The sequence below is a fragment of the Sarcophilus harrisii genome, chromosome 2, assembly GCF_902635505.1.
Source record: "Sarcophilus harrisii chromosome 2, mSarHar1.11, whole genome shotgun sequence".
NCBI classification, from domain to species: domain Eukaryota; kingdom Metazoa; phylum Chordata; class Mammalia; order Dasyuromorphia; family Dasyuridae; genus Sarcophilus; species Sarcophilus harrisii.
Window position 1 is genome coordinate 107702431 of NC_045427.1, and position 12656 is coordinate 107715086.

At 37.4% G+C, this 12656-nt stretch overlaps 1 protein-coding gene across 3 annotated transcripts in view; it reads right to left on the reverse strand.

The window, feature by feature from the left end:
- Positions 1–11928, reverse strand: part of PELI1 (pellino E3 ubiquitin protein ligase 1) — a 66621-nt gene extending 54693 nt beyond the window's left edge. The window contains exon 1 of one of the 3 annotated variants that reach the window (XM_031950560.1): positions 11552–11928. The gene's annotated coding sequence lies outside the window, so the exon portion shown is untranslated. The other 2 variants (XM_031950561.1, XM_031950562.1) reach the window with 2 other exon arrangements.
- Positions 11929–12656: the final 728 nt, after the last annotated feature.

Below are 12656 nucleotides of genomic sequence, written 5' to 3' on the forward strand. Positions count from 1 at the left end.
ATCTAATAATTATTTCAAATAATCTTAGTTCTTTTTTGTCAAATGTTTCATTTATTATTGGAGAATGAGACTCCTCAATTTATAACTGGATAATATGGAGCTTTGTACTATGTTCTCTACCCTTGGAAAAAATATTTTTAAGTTCTGCCTTGTTTTATTGGACATAATTTAAAAATTGCACAATCATGAACTGTGGTTAGGATAGTCATATTTCTCTGTGCCTTAGTGTCTTCATCTAAAAAGTGGAGTGCAATATGTATGACTAGATTATCTGAAAGGTCTATGATGGGGAATCAAGAAATACTCAACTATCAAGTAATATTTTAAATACATATTTGAGATTATTATGTGCAAAGCACTATGCTTGCCTTTGTAAGAAGTCAAAATAACGAAGGTAATAATGATAAGTGTTACTAATATACTTTGCAGCTTAATTACAATGTTTTCTGTTTAGTATATATCTTAGAATATGTTATGTGAGAAAATACTACAGATATCATTCTGCTACTATGCTTCCAAGAACTTTTCCTTCCCCTATCTAAAGAAGTCATCCTTGCTATAGAAGGCATATTATACCAAGGATCTAGTGTACTTCATTATTTAATTTGTCAAAAAACCCAAAACAAACAAACAAAAAACCCACCACCTCACAACCTCCTCAAATAAAACCACCTCCCATAAAGACTTCGCAATCATGAAACTCACCATTTTTGCTGCATTTTACAATTTTATCTAGATTAACATGACTGCTTACTATTCTATCAACTCTAAAATAAGATACTGCAGTTAATTGCCATCAAAAAGAATTTTTCATAATTAAAACTATATAACCATGCTACTATATAGTTTAATAAACAAGAAACAGGACCATATGAACTGTGGTGTTATGGACTTTATAACTTTTTCTACTTTGTCCATGTCCACTGTTTGGTAACACTAATCTGAGATACATCCTCTTTGGTCATTAACTTTCCCTCTTTATAAAGGAAACGAAGCCTAGACAAAAAACAAAAACAAACCAAAAAAAACTTATCCTGAGTTCGCTGTGGATACTGATTAACTACAGACCAAATGTAGTTGCTAGTATGGGAAACAAAATAGTACCTGGGGACTTTTAGTAACAGATTTATTTAACCCTTTATTTTGTGTTTCACTAACCTGAGATTTCATTTGGGGCTTTAAAGGGCTTATACTAAAATTTAAAAGGATTAAAGTGGGAGGGGAAGAGAGAAGGGGGCGCAATAATTATTAGACACTATTTCTCATATATATGATTTGCAACATATTTCCTTTACAGCAACTGGACAAATTATTAAGTGAATGAAAAAGTTTATGAAGAGTAAAGCACTGTATTAAATGTTAGGGATACTCTGCTCTCAAGAAATACATTTTATAATAAAGAAGGCAATATATATAAGCAATTTCAGCTTCAAGTCATATGGAAAGGTTCCCTGATAAGGTACAGCCTCAAAACAGATGGTGATGCCTCTTCTTTAAATTCATTTCCACTAATAAAATTTGACGTTTCTAATGCTGAATCATTTCATATGCCAAGGACTTTAGTGGTAAAGACTTTATTTTCCAAGCCTTCAGTAGTCATGACTCCTGAAGAGAGTGCAATATCTACAGAAGTTTCTGCCAGGTTGCATTTCCACAGGACCTAACGGTTAAAAGAGGGGAGGAGCCAGCAGAGGGCTGATCAGCACCAGTGTGAGTGGAGGAAGAGGACCCCCCCCCCCTTTTCTCAAGTGTTGTTCCTCAGTGATGGTTCTAGAGCCTGAGGAGAGGTGGTAGTTGGCATGGCCATGATGGTATGATCTGTTTGGTATATGCTGCCCATCATCTCTCCTCTTTCTCCCTCTCCTTCTCTCTCTTTATCTCTTCTCCCCCTTTCTCTCCCTCCCCCTCTCACTCTCTCTCAGGCTTTGCTGTTTTAGCTAGCCCGACTGCTCTATAGGTAACATTTGGTTACTTATCTCCACTGTACAAATAAGGAAACAGGCTAGAAAATTTCAAAGATTCCACTAAAATTACACAACCCAAAGGACACAGATATGAATCTCAGTCTTTTTTTCACCTACAAGATCTGAACAATACCTTTCTATAATCAAATATTTATTCTGTGGATCATCACACTCTGTTTCTAATATCACAGATTCATTATTTTGCATCGCCAAAGCCTATTCCAATAAGCAAGTTTGTATTCTGTTTTCACTTAATAAAAAAAGCTATTATACCCTTTCACATAAGAATTTTATTTCATTTTTTTGGTAATGGCATAGAAAGAACATCAGAATGAGATATCATCTCATCTAAGTTCAAATCCATCCTGCTAGATACCTACTTTGCACCTATCCAGGACAAATCATTAAACTTCTAAGAGCTTCTAAGAGTTTTGTCATTTGTTAAAACAGGATGGGAGATATAGTAATAACTACCTCAAATTGAAATAATAACTGCTTTTGAAGTATCTACTTACTTCAAAAAGTTATGACGAGGATCAAATGAAATGCATTTAAAGCACTCTAAAAACCTTATAATGTTAACTTATTGATATTGATGCTTTGCTGGGGGGAAAAATTGTCCCCAAATAAGTGCATATTTATCTAGGATTAGACCTAGGATTATTTATCATTATATTTTCAGCTACCTTGTTCCCATCAACAAAGTGTCAAACCACTGGTGTAGATTTGCAATTATGAATTGAGGATTCACATGAACGTCTTCTATTTATCTGTGATATTGTCACATGTAATATAAATCTTAGTTATCCCAACATGTTATTCCAAGATAACAACAGATTAATTCCAAGGCTACTATGTGGCATAGTAAATAGATAATAGAACTTGGAGTCAAGAAGACCTGAATTCAAATTCTATCTCAGGTACTGGGGCAAATCATTTAATCTCTGCTTCAGTTTTCCTCAACTGTAAAATGGAGATAATAACATGTATCAGACTGCTACAAGGATCAAATGACCTAATATCTAAAAAGCATTTAACAGTGCCTGGCATAGAGAAGGTACATAATAAATGCTTGTTTCTTTTCTTGAATGGGACTTTCAAAACCGTAGGCTCAATAATAAGAGAAATTGAGTATGCCAAAGGAGAGGAAGAACTTTCTACAGGTAATTGTATCTGATGAACTTATTCAATGAAGAACTATAATATAAATTTCACTTAAAGATAGAAATTATGAAAAATGAGCTAATAGAAAACGCAGTATTTACAAGCCTTATGGTAAAAACATACCTGTAAGAATTTTCAGATACTAGTGAGTCCATAACCTCTAATTTTTATCACTATGATCAATCATCTATGATTCAGCTTATTTTCTGCAAATTTCACTTCAATTTGAGTTCTTCCATTTGACAATCCTTTACAAGTTCTGCCAAGATATGGAGGCTGACTCAGGGCTACTAGATGTTAAGAAGGAGGTGATTTCAGTTTAAGAAGTGGGTGGGAAATCAGAGGGGGCTAACTGAATCACTACCAGCCTACTCACTTCAGAACATAGCAAATTCTTTTTGTGCAAATAATTCTCTAGTGACAAATTCTTGGTAAATGCTTTAAAAATCAGCATTAAAAAAACTGAAATAGATACAATTCAGATATACTATTTCTAAAAACAGATAAAACTAAATAAGTATTTTCATTAAACCTGTAATTTCACACAATGCTGAAAAAAATCAGTTATAAACTAAGATTTTTGAGATCAATAAGGTCAGATTGGTTGTTAATCAATTGGATAAGTTGACTTCAAAATTCATCAAAGCTGCTTCTAGTCAGATGATAAAGGAGAAAAGTATGCTTGGGAATATATGCATCCTCTTTCTAACTCAGAGCTAAGGTATTACATTACAAACACCACAAATGCAACAGGTTTTTCTCCTCCAAAGCTCTGGTGAGCTAGTTCTGTTAACACAGAGGCCAGTCTTCTTTTGATAATAAATTAACAGGATCAGTAGGAAGGAAGAAGTCGAAGAAAAATCGATATTGTTAGCAGTAGTCTAAAATTAAAGTCTGCTTTTGGTGTTTCCAGTACATGCAGTACATTTAATCTGGCATAAACCCAGTGGAACACAAAGTACTTAGGAATATTGTCTGCCAAAAGCCAGAAATCTAGCACTTGGTTTTGAAGAACAAACAAAGCACCTCCAATTGTTTCTTTTCATCCAATGTAGTGTTAATGAACATAATCAAGGTGATCTTTTTGAGACACAATTAAATTTTAATCAATTGGCATATAAGAGGCACTAGACTGAGCACCCACTGCCTGGCAAAGAATCAATGCTAATCATTTCATAATTCATTCCCATAGTAGGCAAGGTTAGGAACATCTGTTAAACTACACTACAATATTTTTATCCTTTCACCCTTAAACATCAAACAGATAGATACTTAACAATTCAAACACATGTAGCTTAATCCATGGTCAGATTACCATTTAAAATGATAGTAACTGTCTATCATTGTGTTAGGAAAGGTGACAAACAGAGCAAAAAAAAAAAAAAAAAAAAATGACAGCCCGTTCTGAAATTCAGCTAGGTAGCTAATTCAAATGTACTTCTGTCTTAAGATAGTTTATTTAGGAATAAGTTCCACTGAGAAGATTAAAGCACCATCAGCTACTAGCTAGCTAGCTATCTAAAATAAAAAATGGATTATTTATCCCAGTGCAGTTACCTAGTTGATGACAGGCAAAATTCTTACAAAAATCTCTGATCAAAAAAGAGCAAAAAAAAAAAAAAAAAAAAAAAATAGCCAGCATTGAATTTAATGGACAGATTATAGAGAATCACCCAGAATATGACTTTAAATCCAGAGAGCTCTAATAATTAAGCTAGACATCTAATCAGCTAAAAACTGAGGGTGACCAAATTAATTTTATGATGATTAACATACTCAAAAAGTATATAGTATCTTTATTATTATTTTTGCAAAGCACCTCCTTTCCCCGCACATGAAATAAATATAGTATTTGGTCACACAACTTCAGAAAATCCAAATTATTAACAAGAAGCTCTGTCAGGAAGCCCGCTATTTTATGGGACACTTGAATCTTTTCAAAAAAGGAGTTACCATATAGAATGGTTACCATCACTTGCATGAAGGACTTTAAATACTGCTGGTGAACAAGAAATACCTTAATTTTTTTTTTTTTTTTAAGTAGATGAATAAAGCATACAAGTTATCTGGCTTGTTTAGATTTTCATAAGTAACAGGAAAGCCAAAAACTGAACAAAAGTCTTGTGTTCCATGCTAATTGGACTAGTACTCAAAGGATATTGAGTAATTCAGTCTATAGCTCATAAATTAAATAATTAGCTAACATTTACATAGTGCTTAAGGTTTGCAAAGCTTTTTCCGTATATTATCTTGTTCAATCCTCACAACAATCCTTTAAGATAAATACCATTAAACTTCATTTTACAAATGAGGAAACTGAGGGAGATTAACCGACTTGCCCAGGGCTCCACAACCAGTAGGTGAGATTGAGGCAACATGTAAATTATCCAGGGGTCCTCAAACTTTTTAAATAGGGGGCCAGTTCACTGTCCCTCAGACTGTTGGAGGGCCGGACTATAGTAAAAACAAAAACTTTGTTTTGTGGGCCTTTAAATAAAGAAACTTCATAGTCCTGGTGAGGGGATAATCGTCCTGAGCTGCTGCATCTGGCCCGAGGGCTTTAGTTTGAGGACCCCTGCATTAGATCCAACAATTCTAAGCAAAATCTTACTACTAGTGAAAAAGATTAAGGTAGAAGTTATATTAAATGCTGATCTAAATTGAAAAAGGTTTTTCTAATTTCTCATAATCAGGTTTTTTATCCCATTCTGTTTAAGTTTTATTAGAAAACCTACTTTATCTTTACTTGTTATCAACAAACAAAATAAAATAAAATTATTACAGGGTGATCAGTTAGGTAACCCACTTCTCCAAAGTCAACTGAACTGGTTCTCCAACAACAAACATAATCTACCATCATTATTAGCTGGGTACCTAAAAGGTTTTTAGGAGGTAGAATCTACAAACACTTCCATTCCCCATTTTTGTCCTTTAAAATCCAGGGTCATTTCCCTACCAAACTGAAGTAGTGCTGTTGTGGGATTTTTACAAAGTATTTTAAATCTCATTAACTTCTGTTAAAATTAGGTACGTTATTTGATAAATTACTTTTTTATTTATATACATATATTATATAAAGGATTATATAAAGTTTTCTTGAATAATAGCAAAATAACATGGTACAACTGATTTAAGTTCAATTTTTTAGGGCAGAAAGATAATTTTTAAAAACATATTAGAAAGGGCAGCTAGGTGGCGTAGTAGGTAGAGCACCAGCCCTTAAGTCAGGAGGATGTGTGTTCAAATATGACCTCAGACAATAACTTCCTAGTTGTGTATGTGACCCTGGGCAAGTCACTTACCTAACCCCAAATGCCTCAGCAAAAAACCAAAACAAAACAAAAAAACAACATATTGGAAGTTGAGTAGTAAAAGTTGGAAAATCTGAGCAAGAGTTTCTTTGCAAACTTAAAAAGTTGCAAAGCATATATATGCTGGCATATTGCCTACAAACTTCTGGAATAGGTCCAATTGAGCTAATATTAATAAACTTTTTTGGGGGGGGGAGGGAATCAAGAAATAACTATTTTCTCAAATTAACTAAACACATTTGGAAATGAGATATAGGTATAGTATAAGGACCTAAAACCAACCTTCCTCTTTATCACAATGTTATCTAAGTCATAGAACCTTAAGTTTTCCCATCTGTAAAATGGAAATATCCACTTCAACAAAGAATTTTGGAATGAATAATACTGTAAAATATTTACTTAAGAAGACAAGTGTAATATAATTGTGAGAAGCCCTTTTTTTCCCCCCAGGTCTAAAGTCATACTTTAGTTTTGCATACTTGTATTCTGCTAATAATGTAATTTTAAAGAGCTGTATCATTGTCATATCCAAAAGAATGTTGTCATCTTTTTAATACTGTCTCCCCTTGAAATAGTTTGGGAATTTCTCTTCTGGAAAAGCCTTTTAAGTTTGTGTAAGTCTTTATTCTTTTTGAAACTAAGGGTTTTTGATGAAATGAGTGATTTTGCTACTGTTACCAACTTTAGTTAAAAACATTAAGGAGCAATGTGACCTTATTCCACCGTCCTCCCCTCCCCTCCCCTCCCCCCCTGTAGTTTCCAAGGTGACCCTGAAAGTAAATTTAAAAAAAGAATCCCTAAACATTTTTAGGAACAGAAATATTTTTGGGAGCAGCTTATAGTCTCTTGAGGCCAATGTTCATTTGTACATTTTGTTTGTTCTAAAAATATATATATATATACATACACACACACACACACACACACACATATATATGTGAATATATATATATGTATATAAATAGAGAGAGTGAGTGTATTCCTTCTGTTAACAAAAACTTGGCTTCTTTAATCATTGAAATTTAACTGTGATCTAACCAAAGCATTGCATTACACTAACGATATGTACTGTCAGTAATAGCTAAGCATTTAATAGCCTACATAAGCAAGTAAACAACAAAAAGTTGTAATGGAAAATGAAAAACTGGCAGTTTTAGAATGAATAACTTCTCTTAGGAGATGGATTACAAAACAAAAATTGGCTACAAATTCATTGAAAAAGGAAGTCATTTATCTTTCATTGAGGCTGCATGGATTGAATTTTAGATTTTTTTTAAATCACATTTCAAATGTTTAGCTTATCTAGCTGATGCTGATGAATGCGGTTTCTCCCAATTACAGTAATCAACATAGTTTTCCTTCTAAAAATGATTTATTGTGAAGTAGGATTATTAAAGCAATTAATACTAGGTAGACATGGCTTTTATTAATCTTGTCCCAGTACTGATGACAGCAGGCAATTATGGCATTTGGAAAAATAATCAGATTCTTCCAATTCTTAGAGTTTAAAATTCATTTCTATTCATGTTTCCTTTATTATTAAGTCTTCTTAGCTTATTTCTGTGGATAAATATCAGGTAACTATGTTAAATGAAAAGCTTCAGTCAAATGTTCAAAAGTTAAGAGATTACTTGTTATTAATAATCAATAATTTCATTGTAGAGAAACCTTGTAAATACTCAAAAAACTAACAATTGACATTTATATGGTGCTTGAAAATTTTCAAAGTACTTCACATGCATTATCTCAGTTGAACCTCAAAAACCTGTGAGGGAGGGAGGGAGTTAGATAGGTATAAAGATATCATTATTCTGTTTTTACAGATAAACAAATAGTTTAGAGATTTAAAACCGGGTTTAAAATGAATAATTTAATTATTACTGAAAATTTAAAAACCATGATTTTCTATTACAATCAATATTGTTTTCCCTTTTTTCCTTTTGTCAGGTTGGCCTCATTTTTTTTTTTTGTGCTATTGCTTTCCTCAATAAAAAAAAAAAAAAATTTAACTGGGAATAATTTCTCAAAAGACACACTCAACAGAATCCTATTATTTTCTTTCATATTTCAAAATGATTTCTTGAAAATTTTATAATAAAAGAAAATAATTCTTAATGATAGCTCACATTTAGAACTTCTTTAAAGTTTACAAGTTGGCTTTCCTCCCAACAAACTTTCTGAGGTGTTCCCATCTTACAGGTAATAAAATGATTTTTGATGAAATTAAATGACATCTAGTTTCACATAGTTTATTAAAAAAAAAAAAAAGTCAGGCAAGACCTGAATTCAAATCTTCTGATTCTAAGCCTTGAATTTAGAACTTTCTTTCTTAAAACACACTCACACTCTCTCTCTCTCTCTCTCTCTCTTTGCCTGTGTAAACAGGCTAAGAACCTAAACTTCAGCTTTTATATTTTACCAGCTACCAGAACTTAATGTCTGTTTTAAAACAATGATTGTTTATAAAATACAACTGCTCATCACAAACTATCCCACAATCACAATCTAAAATAATCTTTAAAATGACAGTATACATCTAAGCACACACATTTCTGACAAGCTGAACGGAAGCTGACAGATACTCACAAAACAACGTTGGTAGAATTAGTGTCTGACCCAATTCTTCCACATGTATTTTTGTCTCATTCCTTTAGATCCTTTTGTCAGTGTAGATATGAATTCAAGGGTTAAAGGATAGAAGCTGGGGAATGTGCAAATATAGGCTCCCCAGTCAAAGCTGCCTCCTGACTTTGGATTCCAGTGACTGAGTAAAGGGAACATTCAAGTAGCTTCTTTAAAGTACAAAGGGTCCATGATAAATCTCATTTGCTAATCTGCCACAGAGCTAAGTAAATGCCAACCAACAGTATGACCACTTAACTGATGATGTTTAAGAAGGGGAGGGACCCAAAATAAATGTCTCTATTGGCACAATCCATTTCTATTTCATTTTTCAAGTCAAAATAAATGTTAGCATCAAGCCAAAATGTCATTTTACCTAATTCCATTGCTCTAAAGTATATGAGTGGGTAAATTTTTAAGAAGGCACATTATACTTACTTCAGCACAAGATTTCACAAATGCTACTTTCTTCCCACACCCAAAGTCCTGTTTTGTTTGTTTTTAATCCAAGATCTAACTAGAGCAGGGAAAGGGATGCAGTTATTTTGATAATCCTCTCTTTGTGTCTAAAAGTAAAAGTGAGTCTTTGGGAGCTATACAATCAGCCAAATGTAAAGTTGGGGCAACAGGCTGGAAAGAAATTTACATCAGCATCCTACAATTGGAAGCATCTATGCAAATATCAAATTAAATTCTTCCTTAATTTACTATAAGGGACTTCTTCACACCTGTTATTGTGATAGTGATAATTATTCACTGAAACAGAAAACAAGCCACAGAGAGAATGCATTAAATTTAAAGACATTTCTGGTAACTTTCAACTTACTCAACTACCAAAATAAAAATGAACTCATGAACAGGCTATTAAAAACTGTCATAAGCATTCACAGACCAGCTTAAGACACCGGACAAGATCAAGCTGTGCAGATGAATACAAACTATAAACACACACACGAAAAACTGTATTTGTACAAAGGAACATAACGTTCCAGAGAGATAGACATCTAGTCATCTTAAGAAAACAATTTCTTTTATCTGAAACAAATAAAAGCATTACAAACTAGAACAGTAAGGCAGTGAAAAGTTCGAAATTTTTAGAAGTTTACCCAATGCTTCTTGGCGACTTTTTGAAACAAATGTTCAACTGCTCTGAAACTAAATGACAACACTTTGCAGAGGAGGAAAAAGTCAACAGAGTTTGAACAAAACCAAGTAGCTGACCTTTTAAGTATTCAAAAAGGAGCAGTGTCTTGCCTTGAAAATTGGTCTTTTATAATATTTGTAAACATATTGTTGAATGGCTAAAAAGTAGAGTTAAGTTTGAGGAAGTATAAAATTCGCTTAAAGATCCAACTCAAGTTTTCTACAGAAATCTTAAAACAAAACAAAACAAAAACTAAGGCTACCCACCAAAATTCAGAAGTATATGATTCACAACACTTCTCTAAGTCTTAGCCAAGAAGGACTATTAGTGGAGGAAATCCTCTCAAGTGTTAAAGAGCCAAGTCTCCAGGAGCGCTGGTACAGTTTTAACTACCCAACAATTAACAAAGACTAATCGACTCCAGTTGACCTACAAGTAAAGTCGGTCTATTTACCTTTGTCCCAGGGACCTCCAGAGAACCGAACGATTCCCCATTAAGTGTTCTGAGATTTCTCCAGACACCGCACAAGTTTCTCGGAACTCATCAACCACAGGGCTTCTCCAGAGCCTCAGTGTACCCACCTACAAAACGGGTCTATAGACTTGCCCCGCAGGGGTGCTAGGAGGCTTAATTAATTAGTATTTGTAAAGTGTTCAGAGACGGGGAGATGAAAGGAAGCCCGAGAGACACGCCGAGATAATGGCAATGATCATAACAATAATAAAAAAAAATTACTAAGTTGGGAGTTGGCGTTATGTAAGGAAAAGGGAGGGAGGAAAAAAAGAACTTCTCCAATAAAGAACAATCGGCGTCGTTCCTCCTCCCGCTCCCCTGAAGCTGCTCTCCCTTTTGTTTCCCCCGCGCTCCCCACTCGGGCCGGCTTCTCGGGCAGGAAAACACAAGGCCCAGAGCCAGGAGAGCTAAGGTGAGGGGGCGGGGAGGGGGAAGGGGGGAGACAGAAGCCCGGAGTTGGCGGATGCTCGCCCCCCCCTCCCCCCCCCCGCCTTCCCGCTGGGGTCTGCGCGGGGTCGTGGAGGAGGGAGAGAAGGGTCCGGGGCCAGGCAGCTCCAGGACAAAGGCACTTCCTCTTTCTTCCTCAGGCTCAGGATGGAGAAGGAAACTGTGCTTTATCCGGGGCTCCTTCGGCCTCGGGGGGTGTAGATGGGGGAGCGGATAAACCCAGGAAAACGCAGCCAGAGTCGGGGGGAAGTTGGAGTCCTCTCTCTCCCACCTTCTCCTTCAAATAAAGCCTTTGCCTACCTCCTCCCCAAATACACCGCGTCCGTCCGTCCGTCCGTCAGTCGTCCGTTCGCGCGCGCAGCCTCCCGACAGTCGCGATACTCACCGGGCAATCTCCGTCGGTGACTGGGATCCCTCACAGCCCTGCCACAGGCGCCGAGAGAGAGAGGAGCTCGGAGGAGGGAGAGGGAGCGCGAGACTAGACGGAAGCCCCCGAGTCCTTCAAGCGGCCGCCGCGGGCTTCTCGGGAGCCCGACGAGCGCCGACCGACGAGAAGTTAGCCCCGGAACCGGAGAGACGGAGACCGGCGGCTGAGAGAGAAACGCGAGGCAGAGAAAGAGAAACGGGGAGGCTCTGGAGCCCCCTGGCGTGGGGGCGATCCCAGCGGGGGAAGAGAACGCACACACCGCCAACCCGAGCAGCGCAGCGGCGGCGGCGCCCCCCCACGGTCCCCCCTCCGCCTCACCCCGCCTCTGGGTCAGTGACACACAGCGAAGGAGAGGGGAGGAGACACGCGGGGGAGGGAGGGAGGAGAATAGGAAGGGGGGAAGGGTTAAGGACCGGGGAGGAGGAGGAGGAGGTGGTAGAGAAGGAAGAGGAGGAGGAGAAGGAAAAGGAGGAGGAGGAGGAGAGAAGGAGCCGCGCCGCAGCCCAGAGGCCTCTTGGGAATTGTAGTTCTCAAGCGCAAAGTAGGGAGGAATCTAGGGAGAGCTTCACCTCACACAACCCGTGCCGCTCTATGCTACTGCGCATGCTTACCCGGGCTAGGGCCGTCCCCTCCCGTTTCCATGGCCACAGACTCACTAACTGAAAAGGGCTGCTCTGGAGTGTGGCTGACAGAGACAAGGCCGCCTTCGTTTTTATTTTTTTTTAGGAGGAGGGACGGTATGGACTCCATCCGTCTTTTACAACACCTCAGCTCCCCCGCCTTTCACAAGATCCCCAACCCCCGAACGATTTCTGGAAGCCACGTTGGTAGAGAACCCTCAAGGGGCTCTAGCCCACGGACTGTGCGGTCCCACGCCATGAGTCTCTCTCCCCTCGCTTTCGCACCCCCCCACTCGGGATTTCTCTGGTCCAGACCGAGAACCAGTAGCGGGCGTGAAACTTTGCCGAGCTCAGCGGGCAGCCAGGAGCCCCCGCCCCGCGTCTGTGTTCCTTCCCCCTCCTTTTGCACCCCACTGTCACAGGCACCCTGCGAGGAAACGTGA